This window comes from Delphinapterus leucas, chromosome 9 (genome assembly GCF_059928025.1).
Source record: "Delphinapterus leucas isolate spDelLeu-1000000601 "Yukka" chromosome 9, BTC_Dleu_Yukka2, whole genome shotgun sequence".
Lineage (NCBI taxonomy): Eukaryota > Metazoa > Chordata > Mammalia > Artiodactyla > Monodontidae > Delphinapterus > Delphinapterus leucas.
In genome coordinates, this window is record NC_143137.1 from 12,098,251 (window position 1) to 12,117,342 (window position 19,092).

A 19,092-nucleotide genomic window follows, 5' to 3' on the forward strand; every position below is an offset into this window, starting at 1 on the left:
CAACCAGCTCTCTGGAGGAAAATACAACAAGCCCTGATTTGTGGTGCCTGCTGCTTGCTGTGGTATAAACATCCCTGCTATGGCTGATTTCAAGCTATTAGCATGACGCCACTGACATTAAAGTTGGGAAAGATGTTGTACAGTGGGCCCTCCTGAGCCGTAAAAGCCAGTTCCAGCAACAGCTGTTTCTTGCTTTACTTTTAATGTAATCTTTTCCGAATATATTTGAGGTTGTGAAAATTATTTTCTTGATTCAGTTGTTTTTAGCTTTATAAAAACTGTGTCATGCTTTGCAAAATCTTACCAGGGTTAGTTTTTGTAGTTGGTATTATATTGCTAAGATTACCTATAGCATTGCTCATCCCTGTAGTGCATTCATTTTGACGGACGTATGTAGTTTTCCACCACATGAATGTACCAGAGTTTATTCATTCACTCTCTTGTCAGTGCAGAGGCGCCTTGGTCGCATGTTCTGCTACTGTCAACAGTGCTGCTGAGGACAGATTTTTATTTATCTTCTGCATGATTAGCACATCCCTTGATGTAGTGGATTTGTTGGGTCATGGAATAAAGGAATGACCAACTATATGACTTAATGCCAGTGTTTCCAAATTGTTTGCATCACTTATGCTCACAGCAGGAATCCTGTGGATCCAGACCCCCTCTAACAGTTTATATTTCTTTGCTAATCAAATGGGTATCAACTTACATATCATTGCACCTTGCTTCATGTTTCCTGATCACCAGTGGAGTCAAATATCTCCTCATGTGTTTATTGATCATAGATGATTCTTCTATTAAGTGTATGTTAACATCTTTTGCTTTTTTTATTGGGCCATACAGTATTTGTGGTCAATGTGTGATTTTTCCTAGAAAGGGATTTTTTTGAGGGGTTTACACTCACTGCTCCACTTACTATCTTGTGGCTTCCGACAGAACTTTCTGGTTTTATAGACAAGGCTTGTTGTCTGAAGTCTTTCTTATTTACTCTGTCTTCTCTTCCCTCTGACACCTTTGTTGAGAGACAGAAACACATTCCCTGTGAAGGTTCGGGGCATGCTCTGTACCTGGGTTTAAAGGGTGCACCCCATGCAGTCCTACCCTGTTCATTCATCAACCCCAATACTATATATAGCACATCCCTGAATTCTTTCAAGAGTGAACATCTCTACTTGGCCTCCTAATGATTCTGTTTATCTTGAGGGCCTAGGACGGTGACAAGACAGTGCTGAATTTTCTTGGAGAGACAAATGCCAGAGTTTATTATAAAAATACACAGTGCATTATAGAAGCATTTTGAGATGTGCCTATAGGATTATGTGTTGATTTATCTAAGAAGATATGGTTAACATATGGCAGAGTCAGAAGAAAAATCCAGGTTTTATAATTTTCAGCCCAGGGAACTTTCCAGGTTGGTTGGCCATTTATAGGACCAGCTCCATTCCCATATGGCTAGCTCTCTAACACCATGCTTTTTCCACGCTCCGTACTCAGATATTTTCTCTCTCTTTCTGCATACACACGATCACAGCTGACTCAGTCAGAGAAGCTGTGGTTTTTCTCTCTCCACACCTCCTTCCACGGGGCTCCATGGGTTTGGTGGGGTGGGGGGTGGTAGCTGTTACAAAGGTTCTTGTTTGGGTCTCTCATCTCTGCCCAGCGCTGTGTCTCTGACACCACAGAAGTAGAGGCTGCTGTCTGCAGGATGCACATTTGTCACCATCAGAGATGTAAATGTGAGGTTTGGGTGGCTGACGGGGTACTTGGCCTTGGTATAACCTTGTTCGTACGTGGCATCGGAGCCCTCATTAGAAGTGGCTATCAGCACGAGGCCCTGTTTCGGGAACTGATGATACCAATACGCAGTTGTGGCTTGAAGTGTCCCTGAACGGCACTGGATGGTCACAGACGCTCCACTCTTACAGATAGCCCTGCTGGGGTGTTGAGAGACGAGAGCACTGAGCCCAGAGCCTGCTGAGACAGAGGTCAAGGAGATGAGAGGCCAGCAGGACAGACAGACATGACCACAGGCAGAAAAATCACAGCCACGCTCGCTCACCTTTCTCTCAGCTCCCAGAGAATCCTGCTTGTTTTGTGAAATCTTCCTATCCTAATCCCCCGTCTCCCCTGACTGGTGACTTCTCACCTCACCCTTTACAGCTCCAGAGAGCATGGATGTTCCCTCTCATTTTGATCAGTGTAAAAAACCCACAATCTCTGGCTGTCACTTCACTCATGCCAACACACACGCACACTTGCCCAAACTACTCAGATAATAAGGCCCGTACCGGGTCCCAGAAGCAGCAGAAACACCAACATCTTCAGGACCCAGCCTCACACCACACGTCTCCGAAGAGAGGTAGGACCTTGCTCTTCAAGCTTCCTTCTTCCACCCCTAGAAGGAGGGACGACTGTTTATGTAATCCTAAAGATGCTCAAATCTGCCTCCTGGTGGCCATCATTGCCAATGATGCAGGCTCCATCGCTCTTTCTGAATGTCGAAGAACCATACAAACGTTGCTGGAAGGGGCCGCAGAGATGTTCTAACTCAACTCCCAGCTTCATAGAACATAAATTGAGACCTAGAGCATTGCAATGACTTCAGTTTCTTAGTCTTATATAAGGAAAGAGCTATATGTTTGTGTAGTAAATGACATTATAGTTAATTCTTTACTTCTATAACATATCCTCAAAGTAACCAAGACAACTCACTAGAATGAGTGATTAACTATGTTAATCACTAGAACTATGGCTGAACATAAGAAATCCTAGACTAGAAGCTCAATGTTTCTTCACACTGATAAGGACATTTCCTCATCTTCTCAAAGAAGTATGTATTTCATGGCTGTCTTATGCCAAGCCCCTCATACTGATGGACTTAATACTAAGCATATCTATTTACTACAGTCTGTATGTCTGTGTAAATCAACGTGGAGGCTATGAGGATAATTTACAGCTATTTCATCATGATACAGGTCGTAAGCTAAGCATTGGACAATGGAAATAGCTTATAGGAGATCTAGGGAATTATTTCTGTTTTGAACATGCTAGAATATGTTCTAAATGGCTCAGGCTTGGAAATGTATAGCAATTTCAAAGCGGTTAAAGATTTTTCTCCAAGGCAGTATACTTTCATTTTCATAACAACCTCCTACTTGTGTTTTCATTTAATATTTAGTTCTTTTTACCTGGAATGGGTAACTTAAAAAGGTGGAATTAGAATTTGATCCATCAAATTGTATTAGTACTCTAGTGACATAGATTTTTATCATGGAAATTACTGCATACTACATATTACTATACACATAATACTGATATATGTATTAAAGGCCATCTGACATGCGCTTGTGGTTGGTTTTTTTTTTATGATTGGGGTAGATCACATTAGAATGGGATCATCTCCCATTATAACTGTACTTTTTCTGCAAAGAGCAGGTGAATGTGCCTTGTAATGGATTACTTCTGGTACAATATTATGACATATGGGATGAAGTGGCCGGAAGCTCCTGGATCAGAAGACAATCTTTCTACTCCTTTTGAGGACCACCAGCCATTAGGTATATACCTGCAGTGTTTTATATTACTGTATCAACTTAACTAAGGAGGAAACAAATTTCCCAGAATTTTCTTCGTGTTATAGTTCTTGATTAGAGTTGACCTCAAAAACAGTATTTGCAAATGAAGCAGCTGTCATTATGCTCTGAAGTCGTCATTGGTCCAAGGCAGTGAGGGACAGGATCAGAAGTACCAATTTTTCATACTATGGTAGCTACTCTTCAAAGAGGGCACCAGATCGGGCTTCCCTGGTGGCGCAGCGGTTGAGGGTCCGCCTGCCGATGCAGGGGTCGCGGGTTTGTGCCCCGGTCCGGGAGGATCCCGCGTGCTGCGGAGCGGCTGGGCCCGTGAGCCTGCACGTCCGGAGCCTGTGCTCCGCGGCGGGAGAGGCCGCGGTGGTGAGAGGCCCGCGTACAAAAAAAAAAAAAAAAAAAGATGGCACCAGATGAAGCACACCTCCCAGTATCCACATTCCTCTAAGTCCCTTCCTCTTGAATCTGGGCTTGCCTGAATGGAGGTGATGCTATGATTTTCCAAGCTGGGTCATAAGTAGCCTTGTAGATCCCACCTGGGTCTCTTGAATTCTCACTTTCGGGGAAGCCAGCCACTAGGTAATCATTTTCACTACCCTGAGGCCACCATGCTGTGAGGAAACTCACCTAACCACGCTGAGGGGCTGTATGTAGAAAGAGAGACATGCCAGGCTGGTCCACAGCCGTTCCCGTCACCTCAGGCGAGGGATCAGGCATGTGCGGAAAGAAGCCACCTTGGATGTGCAGTAACTTGAGCCTTAAGGTTTCTCCAGCCTCAGGGACTACCTGATCGTGACTGCATGAGACACCCCAAGTGGGAACTGCCCAGCCGAGCCCACTCAGCCCACAGAATCATGAGACATAATACATGTTTAAGTCACCAAAGTTTGAAGTGGTTGTTGTTATCATTGTTTTTCTAAGCTTTTAAAATGAGATATAAAGTACACATAATAGACTGCACAAATCTTGAGTGTACAGCGTAGTGAACTTTCACAAATGAGTACATCCTATGGAAAAACCCGAATGAATTTTTTGGCCAACCTAATATATAACTATCACCCAGATCAAGATATAGGACATTTTCAGAACCCCAGAAGCCTCCCTCATGCTTCTCTCCGAGTAAATGAAAAATGCCCTCAAATGTAGCCACAATTTTAACTTTGTATATAGTCTGTACTCTGGCTTCTTTTTTGTTTAAGATTATGTGTATGAGATTCATCCATGATTGTGCAAATAATATTTGTTTTTTTGCTATTTTTTATCCTATTACTAAGTGTAACTCTATATATTCATTGCATGGTTGATGGACAATTGGGTGTTTTCCAGTTCGAGGTTGTCACGAATAAAGCTGCTGGGATAGTATGTTTTTCTCACATATCCTTTTCTATTTCCTCAAAATTCTGGAATATTTCTTAAGTTTGTGTACAGTTAAATTGGTTTTCTGACTTGCCTAATTTACTACTGATTGCTTCCAGTATATTTAAATTCAGAAACTGGATTTTATTTTTCCATAAATTGTTCTTCCTAGGTGATAGATGCAATGGCTTCTTAAAACTTGCTAAGAAAGCATTTAGTGATACTTTAACTTTTTTGACTTTCATTTCATACAGTAACTCTTTTACAACTTGGTTATGGGAATGGGGGCTATTATGAAATTTCACAACTAAAGAGTTCTTTTCAGTACTAGGACCACTCTGAAAAAGTAAATGTTTCAATAGTTTTAGAGTTGACGTTTTAAAATCAAGTAAAGTCCATCTGCTTTGTTTCATAAATTCTTCCACTGACGGGAAGAAATCCGTATCCTTTCTGGTTATGCCCAAGATAAAGAAAAACAAGATTACCTATCTCTTAAAAAAATTTTTTTTTATTTTTAACATCTTTATTGGAGTATAATTGCTTTACAATGGTGTGTTAGTTTCTGCTGTATAACAAAGTGAATCAGCTATACGTATACATATATATCCCCATGTCCCCTCCCTCTTGTGTCTCCCTCCCACCCTCCCTGTCCCGCCCCTCTAGGTGGTCACAAAGCACCGAGCTGATCTCCCTGTGCTATGCGGCTGCTTCCCACTACTATCTATTTTACATTTAAGATTACTTATCTCTGACTGTCCTCCCTTTAATTTCCTTTCTTTCATTGGACAGATAGCCTCACCCCCTCCCAGGATTTCTGGAGCATGGCTTCTACACAGGGAGCAGAGAGCTCGACGGGCTGTGTCTCCTACTGGTCTATCACTGCATCAGCTAGCTCAGGGGAGGACTGATTTGGAGGCATCTGTGAGCATGGTCTGGACAAAGTAAAGGATCTTAGATCCATCCATTCCCAACTATCTCCTTACTATTTCAGAGAACACTCGCTGCAGTGAGGGCTTGGAATTCTCATCATGTCACATTTTAGTGTTTTAAATACTCTTCAAGGGGTTAGTATCTCTTTTCCATCTCTGTTTCTCAGTATTTTGGTGCTAGTGTGAATATGTGGGAGAATATATGGGAGAAGAAAGCCAAAGTTAACACAAAATTCAAAAAGGAACATGAATAAAATGCCTGGCGCCAAGGCTTGTACGTAATGGTCAGGGACTCCCCACGTGTTCCCCCAAATTGCTTGTCCCAAGAGGGTCACGCCGAGGAGACTGGGACTCTTAAATGCTTCCAAGAATGATTTAAAAATATGTTTAATACAGCCTTTTTAGCTGTATGCAGTGGGAGGGTTAGTCTGAATAACATGGACTGTCAATCTTTTCTAGAAACAGAACTATGTGATTAAATAAATATTTGTGACAAAATGAAGTCCCAAGAATTAACACACTTGCCTCCTAATTTGATAGATTGGTGGCAGACCACAAAAGGAGAAAATATACACAAAATATGAAGACCATTTGCAAAATAATACTGACCACCTGTCAGCTTATTAGTCATGCAAACATTTCTCTGAAGCCTGACTCTTCTAAGTGCCAAGCCTACATTTACAAGAGCCTGGTAGGTATTTCTATGTACACATCCAAGGAAGGCCCACTAGAACTAGAAGCCCAATTTTGTTTAATAACGTTGCTCCACCCAGTTTCCCAAATTTTCTCCTATTGCCATATTCCGGGGAGGAGGTGGTGAGCATCTTTTCCCTATTTTATCTCGTGATTTTCTCCTGCCATAGTTCCCTAAGCCTGTATCACTATGCTGGTGTTTTCCCATCTCGTGGTGAGATCCTACTCACACTCGAGTTCCATCTCACATTTTGCCTTTCCTTTGAAGCCCTTCCTGATGTCAACAGACAGAACTGACTGTGTTATTTCCTGCACTCCACTAATACCTCTGATGAAAGCACGCATTCTATGACGCTTGATTACAGTATGTTTCTACACATTTCTCTCCCCACTAGACTTTTATTATCTTTCTGAAGGAAGGGACCATTTTCTGTTCATTTTTTGTTTTCCAGTATTTGGTAAAAAAGAAAAAAAAAAATCTGGGTTGTGAAATTACCCTCTCCTCTCTCTCTGATGTAGGTAGATATGGATAAATAGGTTTATGTAATTTTAAACATCAACTCAGTGGACCGCTGAATTGTGACGGCGCCAATTCCACAGCGTGCGCCGTTGTAGTAGCTGCTGTGGCTGCCTGGTTGAGCAGGAAGAAAGGGGGCCGACCAGGGTACTAAAAACAGAAAAGCCCCGGCACCTGGTGGGGAAGCAGGGCTTGGGCCGCATTTATGGGCAGAGGGGAGGTGGCTTTGCTTCACTGTGTCTATATTAGTGGCACAGAGATAGAGAGCCGTCTGGTTCTTCTGTGTCGATGTCAAGGTGAGAGGAAACAGTGACTTCTTCTCCCGGGAGGCACTGTATCCTTCAGCTATGTCTCCTTTCTGAACATCCTTTACAACTTGAGAGTAGTAGATCAGTCTCAGCCCTTGTCCTGGGTCCTGTCGGTACCAGTACATGGCGTCGTAACCAAACTCCTGTTCACATTTCAGGGTCACATCTCGTCCTTCCACTTTGAACAGGTATTTTGGGGTCTGAGTGACCCTGCCATCTACAGTGCCTATGGAAGAAAGGGAGTGGCTCTGGGAACACGGCCCAAGAGGGTGTCTAATGCTGCTGCCATGAGGGAAAGGCTTAGCTCTGGAGCTCAGCCCCTTTGGGACAGGAACTTGCTTCCTGAACCCTGGACTCACCTGCTCCGAGCAGACAAAGGGCCACACAGCAGATCACCTGGTTGCCCATAGTGGAAAGGGGGGTCTCCTTGTAGCTCTGAGCACAGACAAATGAGGAAAGAAACTTAGCTCTGGGGCTCCCCCTGTCTTAATGGGTGGAATCTGTCATAAGGCCAGGAAGGATAGTTGGATAGAATCCTGGAGATATTCAAGACAGGCTCCCTAATATGGCAGGTGAGGAGATTAAGAACAGAGATCTGAATCACTTGCCCCCCCCTTGTGCCTCTCTCCCCAGAACTCTGCATTTTGTCTGGTCCGGATGGGTGGTACCACCACATTTCCAGGCCAGAGCCTGGAAATGATTGGCCCACGGGTTTTCACCTTCCTCGTTATGGTAATGTTTGCTTACTATGGGAGCATAGTAGGTGCTCTGGTCACACAAGAAAGCAGAGTTTATTTTTAATCCCATCGCTGCCATAGTTACTGCTCCAGATCTGTAGCAGAGGAGGAGCAGAATTAACATCAGGTTGACACTGCCTCCCTTACTCTTTGGCCCCTGTGTTCTATTACTTTAGCCCTGCACATCAAGAGTTAAACATTAGAGAAATGTTGCTTGTGCCCAAATAAGTTCCCTTAAGAAAGTCCCCATCCCACAGTCCCAGGTTCATTATGGCTATTACTTGTTGTAGATAAGTTCGCTTTCAGCCTAGAAACCTTGCGAATAAGCAGAGATAAGAGTGGTAAAGTAAAAATAACTGCTAACAACTTGAGGTTGTTTTTTTTTTTTTTGAAAGAAGGAGCATGATTTTATTGAAATGTTTTTAGTACAGTGTTGGAAGATCTTCGAATCCTATATTCTTTTTTTTTTTTTCGAATCCTATATTCTAAACCGATACAAGCGCTGCAAATGATGTAGTTCCTCAATCTATTTGACATCATATCTACCAAAGGAAAGCTATACTATGAACCTCTTTAAGTTGGTTAATGTAACTTAAGTTGGAAACTGAGCAACTCTGGTATATTCATATTTCTCTGGCTCCCCTTTTCGGCTAGATGTACGCCAAGTCAACCGCCATGCAGCAGAGTCAGACAGGACCAATATATTTTGTGGTTTCACTGAAACGTTTCCACATAAGCAGCAAGGGACGTACAAGTTCTGGGATTAAGCTGCTCTCAAGGCCGTCTTCATCATCTTTTTTGAACTGGACCATCAAATAGTTAAGGGCTACGTGGCTGCTGCTCAGGGCTACGTCTAGTCTATTTAGTTGACAGATGTGCCAGAGTTTTGCAGAAGCCTCGTGATGCAGCCTTGTGAACAAGCAGAAGAACAAAGAAATGTTATGCTTCCCTTGAAGGCCAGGTGGCTCCAGGAAGTCTGCTATCTGCCTTTACCCTTTATTATTAAACCCTCCGGCTTCCCCTTTTTCCTTAGCATAAAAGCAGCCTGAATTCTACTGCAAAATTTAGGACATTAGTCTACCATCTTGTCTTCTTGCTGGCTTTCCGAATAAAGTCGCTATTCTTGCCCCAATACCTTGTCTCTTGACTTACTGGCCTGTGGTGCGTGGGGCAGTAACAGCTTGGACTTGGTAACAAAACTTGACAAGCCAGCCAGGAATCTTGCTGCTCGTGGCCAGCTGGCCCTGGTCAGGGAATTTTGCTTGGCAGGGCCCTAGCAGCAGCCAGGACCTCTTGTCCTGGGGATCCTCCTTCAAAAGTCCTCAGAGTAGCATCAGTTGTCCTAGCGCTTAGCAGCTGGAGCAAACACTTGACATTTGGGAGTCAGCAGTCTCAATGCAGTACGGCAAGTCACTTCAGTGTGTACAACCAAAAACTCCCTTCCCCTCCACCCCGGGCTTTTCCTGTCTGGAATAAGCCCATTTGTTTTGCATTTGTGTGGGGTACCCTGTTGAAGAGGTAAATAGTTGTTAGATTCTACCTGATTTGTGAACCAGTTCATTTGTTTCTTTAGATCCTAGCATTTGGTTTTGGGAGCACCACTTGTGCTTTGTTTTTCTTGCTTTTCTGTTTTTTAAAAGATGGGAAACATTTCATCCATCCCTAAAGAAAACTCACTGGTTGCATTTGGAAAAATTGTCTGATTATAGCTGTGAACCTATGACAGAAACAGATGACATTTTGTTGCAGAAATGTCTGGCCACATTATTCATTGGCATCTGAGGAACGGTGGCGTCTGAATGGTTCTCTGAATTATTATACAATCTTGCAGTTAGAGTTATTCTGTGAAAGAGCGGGGGAAATGATGAGATTCCTTACATGCAAGCATTTACGTTGTTACATCAGGAAGAGAAAAAGTCAGACAGTTGCTACCTCATGGTACGAGGGTCTGAAAAGAAACCCAAGAGAAAATCTTTTCTACCGGAGGACAAGGAAGGGGATGAGAGTGAGGATATGTTGCTGCAAACCTTAAATCCTCCTCTGGCCATGCTGGCTGTCCCTGCATCTGCTCTAACCATCCTCATGCAGCTGATGTCCATCCCTTCCATTGCCTCCTGTTTCTATACCCCAGCTCCTGACGCTGAGGTGCGGGAAGTCCCTTCTTATAGGATCAATTGGAAAATCTTGTGTTGGTTCCTAGGGCACAACGACATGGTCTGGTATCGTCATTTAAGACCCAACTGGGCACTCGGTTTAGACCCGGAGCCACCTCCAGGGCAGGGCAATTTCCCATTATCCTGTAGGGAGCCTCAATGAGAATGGCCAGCCAACTGGGTATTTGAGGATGCACAGTCCATTTTCAACCTCAGATTTGTTTAACTGGAAGGACTGAAACCCTCCATATAGAAAGGATCCTTTTCAAATGACAGAATTGTTCACTTGCATTTTCACTACCCACCAGCTTTCACAGGCAGACATTTGTATTCCCAACATGATGCTTACCGGTCGATGAGAAGATGGTGGTCACGGATAAAGCTAGAGAGGTAGCACACCAGCTCCACCTAGTGGACCCAAATGGTACACCCAAAACCCACTCGGCAGTACCCACTGCTGAACCAAACTGGGACTCCAGTGAAAGAGGGATGCTCTTAACAGAGCACTACTGTAAGTGCATCTTGGCAGGGCTTCAGAAAGGGGGGCACCAAAACAAAAGAGTGTAAACGAAATTCAAGAGATTCAGCAAAAACAAAATAAACCCCCTCTGAGTTTTTGGAAAGAATATACTGTGCCTATAAATATTACACCGGTGCAGACCCTGAGGCCCCTGAAAACACTTGAATGGTAAACATGAATTTATCAGACAAAGTGCCCCAGATAGCAGGAGAAAATTACAGAAACTAGATGGTACATTTGAAACGAATCCTTCTCAGTTGGTAGACATTGCTTTTAAAGGTATTTAACAGCAGAGAGCAGAAGCAGAAGAAGGAAGACTCAAAGAATATTACTCGGCCATGAAAAAGAATGAAATAATGCCATTTGCAGCAACATGGATGGACATAGAGGTTCTCATACTGAGTGAAGTAAGTCAGAGAGAGAAAGACAAAAAACAAAGGGTACAAATGAACTTATCTACAGAACAGAAATAGAGTTACAGATGTAGAAAACAAACTTATGGTTATTGGGGGAAAGGGGGTGGGGAGGGATAAATTGGAAGATTGGGATTGACATATACACACTACTATATATAAAGTAGATAACTCGAAAGGACCTACTGCATAGCACAGGGAACCCTACTCAGTACTCTGTAATGGCCTATATGGGGAAAGAATCTAAAAAAGAGTGGATATACGTATAACTGATTCACCTTGCTGTACACCTGAAACTAACACAACATTGTAAATCAACTATACTCCAATAAAAATTTAAAAAAAACCCGAAATGCCACTTTTCTGGCTGCCACATTGGATTCCAAAAGAAAAGTCAACTATCACTAGGCAAGGAAATATGCATGGATTATAAAGAGGAGGAGCATTGGAAGAGGGGATGCCCCAGACCAAAGAAAAAGAGGACTGAGGAAAAGAAAAGAGTTGAGGCCTCCCAGATGGTAGGGAGAGAGGAACGTTCAGAAGATGAATAAAGCAGCCCAGGGGCTCCCCTGGATTTGTGGCACCCAATTCAAATATCCCCACCAGAGCCCCAGTTAAAACTGACAGTGAGGAACAAATTGATTGACCTTCTAGTAGACATGGGTGCAACCCATTCCACGCTAAAACAGCCACATGGCACACAGAACACCTCAGTCCACCCCTGATCATTTTTACAATCATCGGAACGTCAATTAGGAGACCTGACAGTTTCTTGTATGTGCCTGAATGCCCTATGTCTCTCTTGGGTTGAGATCTCCTTTGTAAACTAAATGCTCAAGTGACTTTTTCGCCAGGACATCTTGATGTATGGGTCCCACCGGAACACATATTTAAACCTACAGATGGCTCTCATAGAAAACCCAGAGAAGGAGATGGAACTTCCTCCCCGCTGAGGTCTACGAAAAGACCAAAAGTATGGGGTGGTGGCACCCCAGGAAAGGCCAAAAATGTAAGGCCAATACAAATCCCATTAAGAAAGGATGCTGGGACACCTAATCTAAAATAATATTCTCGGATGCAAGAGGCCCAGAGGGAATATAGCCAATTCCTGAGAGATTCTTAAAAACGGGACCAATTAGATCTTGCAAGCCCCCATACAAGGCCCCTATCCTCCCAGTTAAAAAGCCCAACTCAGCAGAGTGTCACTTTGTTCAAGACTTCAGGGCTATTAATGAGATAGTCCAAGATCTGCACCTTGTGATCCCAAATTCGTATACTCTGCTCACAACTATTCTGGGAGAATATGGCTGGTTGTCAGTTTCACGCTTGAAAGATGCTTTTCCTTTGCATCCCTACTGCAGAGAGTCACAGCAGCTATTCACCGTCGAATGGCAGGACCAGAAACATGGGTAACCCAACAATATTGCTGGACAGTCTTACCTCAGGGGCTTAAAAATTCTCCTGCTTTTTTTTGGAGGAGTGCTGGCTAAAGACCTCCAGAACGTAACACTAGATGAAGGGTCCTTGCTCCAATATGTGGATGAGTTGCTGATAGCGAACCCCACGTATGAAAAGTGTCTACAAACTATCATTAAACCTCTGAACTATTTGGCTGAATATGGATATAAAGTCTCTCCAGAAAAGGTCCAGGTATGTAAGCAGCGGGCCACGTGTCTGGGTCTTGCTTTATCCCAAGGACAATGAGATCTATCGCCTGGCAGAAAACAGGCAAGTACAGTCTTAGGAGTACCTAAGACTCACAGACAACCAAGGGGGAATGGCAAGATTCTGTCGGATTTGATCCCGAATTATGGACTCACAGTAAAGCCCCTCAAAAAGCTTTAAAAGAGTGCCAGGGCTTCCCTGGTGACGCAGTGGTTGAGAGTCCGCCTGTCGATGCAGGGGACGCGGGTTCGTGCCCCGGTCCGGGAAGATCCCACATGCCGCAGAGCAGCTGGGCCCGTGAGCCATGGCCGCTGAGCCTGCGCGTCCGGAGCCTGTGCTCCGCAACGGGAGAGGCCACAACAGTGAGAGGTCCGCGTACCGCAAAAAAAAAAACTTAATCACGCCTGTAAAGTCCATTTCTGCCATCTAAGGCAACATGCACAGGTTCCAGGGATGAAGACATGGGTATCTTTGGTGGTGGGGAGCTGGGGGTTATTATTCAGCCTACCACACAATACAAAATGTCTTGCTGATCAGTTTGGAAATTTTTGTGGGTACCATTTTCCTGTAATACTAATGAGTCAACTTTATATCCTTCGTGTATAAATCTTTAACTGGCATTCTCTTCACTGTTAAGCTTCAGTGTTTGTTAGCTCGCAGAAACTAGCGATGGCAGAGTCAGTGTGACCCCAGCATATCTGGGGGCTGTGTGCAAAGGGGACAGAAGGGGAGCCTCAGAGAAGCATCAGGCCAGCCTTGGGGGTGGACTTCTGCACTGCAGGCTTCTGCTCAGCCTACCTTGCCCCGCCTGATGTTTAGGAAGCAGTGGAACGGAGGCCAAGGAGAAGCAGCTGCGTCTGGGTCTGTCTGAGTGCTCTGAGCTCAGGGAGCAAGTACAATTAACAGCAACATGACAAGCTGGCTTAGTAGGGACTCCGGAGACCCAACGCTGGAGAATTTATCTCTCATGAGCTGTAAAGATACTACGGTTCCTCTATACCCTTCACCCAACTTTCCTTAATGTTAACACCATGCATAACCATGATGCTTTGCGCAAAACCAAGAATTTAACATTGCTACAACTCAGCTACAGACTAAACTCAGATTTCCCTGGTTTTTCTACTGTTCTGTTCCAGGATCTAATCCAGGATACCACATAGCATTTGTTATGTTTCCTTAGACTCCTCCAACCCTTGAGAGTTTCTCAGTCTGTTCTTGTTTTTAATGATTTTCACACTTTTGAAGATCACCGGTCAAGTATTTTGTAGAATGCTTTTCAAACTGGGTTTATCTGATGCTTACTCAATCTTAAATTGAAAGCTCAGTGGGTAACATTTACCCTTAGCCATGGACTGTCACCCTCTGTGAGAAATTTGTGAGAAATGCCAGGAACCAGGCCCCTACTGCCTTCCCACTGAACGTTTCCTAATGTGATGGCTTGTTACATTCGGTTCTTGCCTTCCCTAGGGACAGGAGAACACCAGACCCCCCATGCTTCTAGGGGAGGAGCTTTTACTCAGGACTCAGGATGGCTGGGGGCTGGAGCCCGAAGCGGAAGCAGAGGTTTTCTGCATGGGGTGGGGTGACTCTGCAGCACTGTGTCTTTGCTGCTGGCACAGAGGTACGTGGCCGAGTCCCCGGGTTCTGTGGGCTGGATCTTCAGAGTGGAGAATGATGCGTTAGGCATCTTAGCTGAGAATCGGTCCTTGGGCATCCCTGACTCGTCTGTAGGAGCTTGGTTGACGAAGTAAATCAGAAACTCCAATCCCTGCACCAAGGTCTGTCTGTACCAATAAAGCGCAGTGTGGCCTGAAATCGGCTCACAACTCAGAGTTACTGCATGTCCCATTTCTGTCACCTCATGCCTGGGTGTCTGGATGACTCCCGCATCTGTGGGCTCTGTGAAAGAATTTGGAAACAGAATACGAAAAATATCGGAGTCACAATAGGGAAACCCTACATGAGGACATTGAATATTCCAAGGACTCACCTATTCGCAGGAGACAAAGGGCCACACAGCAGAGGGCTCTCATGCCCACGGCAGGATGAGAACAACGATGTGGAATTGTCCAGACCAGGGCCCCTGTGGAAATGAGCAGAGAAGTGCGTTTGGGACAGCTTATCCCCACAAATGTGTTTGTCAGTGACACCACTGAAGGAGCCACCCCCCGCCCCCTCCCCCCGGGCCGCAACTCAGAAGCTCCCTTCAGAGAAGAAGGCTGCATCTCCAGGAAAGGAATCAGGCGGGACTGAACTCAATTATAATTGATGTAAGATAGAGATTTACACCTCCAGAGGCTCCCTGCAGTTGTTTTGATATTATCAATTCATAATGCCTTCTCTATACAATCTCTCAGCTAGCGCCCGCCAACTATTTCCACTTGAACCTCAAACTCCAGGTTTAAATTGTCTCATTGCAAGCCAGCTTCTCTGTGAACCCTCCTATTCCTCTCGCTGGTGGCTAGATGCTCCTGGTCATATCACACTCCAAATCATCCATCAGTTAGGAGGTGGGCTCTGGGCTCTCCAGGAAAAACGAGAATAGCAACTGCATTGTTAGGGCTTCAGGGACCGAACTGGTGCCTGGAGAACTGATTCAATTTGAAAGCTCTTTTTTTTTTTTTGCAGTGAAAGACCTTTCTGGGTTCCTTTATCCTTGAGCGCTATTAAATTCACAGAGCCCGTAGCATAGGATTTCCCTCATTTCTCTGTCCCCGCCGTGAAATAAGCAGACGATTTTCACGTTCTCTTTGCAAATCAGATCCCCTAGAGTTGATTTAAACTGTATTCTTACTCCTAGAAAAGCTCGATGTTTTTAAATGAACACCGGGCCCTTTCCCTATGAAAGGGGTCTGCTGCCACAAACCCACTCCCTCTCGTGGTTGAGGTTATGCAAAGCTGAGGGAAGCTTTCTGTTTACTGGGTTGTTCGAGCAAGTTATTTGTTGACCAGGAAGAAGGACCAGTTCAAATCCATATTCTGTGATTAGCACAGAGACACACTGCTGACTCTTCTGAACCCGAGGAGCACATGCCAATTTTAAAGCGAAGATAGTTTACAAGCTGGATTTTGTTACCAGAGGTACCTGTTTCCCTTGTGGGCTCCGTCCCCTTGGTTTCTGTTGGACCCTGAATGTAAAACTGAGGCCGTTATCGTATTTTTATAAAAGGTCATTGTTTGTTCCTTCCCTGTTACCGGGTACCTATAGACATGGTAGACAGAATGATGGCTCCCCAAAGAGCTCAATGCCTGATCCCTGGAACTGTGGATGCGTCACACTGCGTATCAAGGGGGAAGGAATTCAGGTTCTAAATGGAATTAAGGTTGCTAATCAGCTGACCTTAACATAGGGAGACTGGACTGGACTTTCCAGGCGGGCCCAGTGTAATCGCAAGGGCCCTAAAATGTGGAAGAAGAACGAAGAGTTAGGGTTACGGCGATGCAGCATGAGAAAAGACTGGATCCATCATTGTTGGCTTTGAAGATGGAAGGGCCCACTAGTGGAGAAATCTTGGTGGCCTCCAGAAGCTGAAAAAAGCAAGAAAACAGATTCTCCACTCCAGCCTCCAGAGGAAGGCAGCCGGGCTGACACCTTGTTTTAACCCACTTAGACCCATTTTGGACTTCTGACCTTCAAGACTGTAAGATAATAAACTTGTATTGTTTTAAGCCACAAAATGTGTGGAAATTTGTTAGAGCAGCGATAGGAATCTAATAAATTACAGTATCCTTGGGGGTCATGAGTGAAAGAGGCCGTAGCGAGATACCAGATACAAGGGGGAGACCGAGGCTTAATCACACAGTAAGAACTTGAAATCAGGCCAAGGGAAGCCCAGGCAAAAGACTTCTTATCTCTGCCAGACCTCATCTGCTTCCAAGAGACACATCAGAGTCTGGCAAAACTCCATTGTGCATCTTCCTGCTGAGAGCAAAAGTTCTTGGGGAGAAATTCTGTTGTCCTGATCCACCCCAGCCCCTGCCTGACACGTGGATTTGCTGGCGGTATCACTGTGGTTGTCAGCTCCCTGGGGACAGCACTTGCTGTCCTCCTGACCCTACACTCTAGGTACAGCAGAGCCGGTGGGCTGGCCTGGGCTGGTTTGGTTCAGGCTCACTAGGCTACTCTGACCCTCAAACTGCTTCTCTGCTTTTCCCAACCCAGAACGTGCAAGCTTCACCACCCAGCTCCTTGTGCAGCCACGTCTTAAGCAAACTTGGAGGAATGCCCACTGCAAGCATACCTACCATTCAAAGCCAGCTCAGAGCAAAACCCACCTACACAGCAGAGGAAGAAGGGTTGGTCTCTATTTCCTTCATTCTCAGCCATTATTCAAGACACCTGCAACTCCCTAACTCTAAACCCAACCCTATGGTTTCCCTTAATGCCATCCTTCCAGGCCACATAGACGCTAGATGACAATGAAGCCACAGTGTCTCCTAGTGGCCGGTGGGCAGAAGCAACACAAATATGCTGTCTGCCCAGCACATGAGGGGGGTTGTGTGTTGTTCCTTTGAGTACAGGGGGTGTGGGTATTATGATTTGTTGGTGTTAGAGGGTCAGTAAATAATATTGACTTATTATGGCCTAAGACGGAACACCTGCGAGTTAGACGTCAGAGTCAGGCAGAGATAATAACATCAGTTTTGATATTGGTAAATAACAGGGCTCAGCTGTGAAACCAAATGGGCTGTGGCTAATACTATGCTGAATCAGAATTTAACTCACTTTCTCTCCCCTCCAAACTGCAGGCCGACCCTCTATGGATAAGAAAGTTCTCCGCTATTCTTGGTGCATGTTGAGAAAACACCAAAGAATCTATCTCTTTGCTCGGTAGCCAGGAACAAGGCAAGAAGATGAGAGACTAAAGAAGATAAAGAGATTAAATAAGATAATCTATTTCCCTTCCCATAGAGAAGATTCAGCAAGGAATAGGAAGATGAGAACAGGAGGATTACTTTACGGAAGTCCCTGAAAATGGGAAATGTCAAATAAAGTGTTGTCCTAGGAAACTGGGTTTAAGGAGAGGAGAAAAATAGACACGTGTCAGTTATTCTTCCCAATTCCAGCAACTGCTCCTTGAGTATACTCGCAGAAAAACGGCACAGATGTGTCCTGACAGCATAGCAATGAAACAGATTCCAAGTCCATTCTGTACTCTGTGATCAAGTCTACAGAGTCACTCCCTGTTTCATTTCCCATCCTGCCACACGGTCCAATGGAACATCAGAGGTTATGCAATGAAAGTAAAAAAAAAAAAAAGAAAAATTTAAAACTCCAATAATAAAAATGACAAAAACAAATAGATGTCTCAATTTGATTATAAATACCCTTTAAGTTTTTAAAAGAAATACTTTGGTTGAAATTAAAGTTCAAGTGTAACATCTCTATGTCGTTTAAGTTAAATATCAAAGCAATCTCAGACTAAGAATCTAACATTAATTGGTTTTTATTTAAAATTCCAAATAAAATTCTTTTGACTTTAATCCCAGTAATTATAAATGAGAGCACTCAAGGTAACCCTTCTTTGCTGTCTAAATAGGTGGGTAAAAAAAAAACAACATCAAAAACTTCAATTGGGCTTCCCTGGTGGTGCAGTGGTTGAGAGTCTGCCTGCCAATGCAGGGGACACGGGTTCGAGCCCTGGTCTGGGAAGATCCCACATGCCGTGGAGCAACTGGGCCCGTGAGCCACAACTACTGAGCCTGCGCGTCTGGAGCCTGTGCTCCACAACAAGAGAGGCCGCGATAGTGAGAGGCCCATGCACCGCGATGAAGAGTGGCCCCCGCTTGCCACAACTAGAGAAAGCCCTCGCACAGAAACGAAGACCCAACACAGCCAAAAAAATAAATAAATAAACAAATGTGGGGGTTAAAAAAATAAAAGAAAAGAATTAAAAAAAAAAACTTCAATTAATTAAAGTCTAAAATATAGTGAGAGATTCTTGGCTGGAATCTTGGAGAGGTGAGTATCTAAGGAGGGGAGCATAGCAGTCCTTTTGCCCTTAAGGACAATTGCCTTCCCTGACTCAGTGCTCATGAAACTGACTTACAGTCCAGGGGGACAACAGTAAAAGACCAGAATGTACCAAACGTGGGACATTGAGAAACTCAATGTTCTCTCTTGGTGATCCAGGACACCTCAAGCCTTGAATTCCAAATCAGGTAGCCCTGGACTGTTTATACCCCACACACTTGGCAGGAGCAAAACTTTCTC

At 44.4% G+C, this 19,092-nt stretch overlaps 1 long non-coding RNA gene across 1 annotated transcript; it reads right to left on the reverse strand.

Annotated features, from left to right (window-relative positions):
- Positions 1–1,225: 1,225 nt before the first annotated feature.
- On the reverse strand, positions 1,226–16,234 carry LOC111176085 (uncharacterized). Its single transcript, XR_016394266.1, has 4 exons — positions 16,219–16,234; positions 14,869–14,961; positions 2,289–2,395; positions 1,226–1,971 (listed from the first exon to the last, which is right to left on the reverse strand). It is a non-coding gene; the product is annotated as an uncharacterized LOC111176085 (long non-coding RNA).
- Between the last annotated feature and the right edge of the window lie 2,858 nt (positions 16,235–19,092).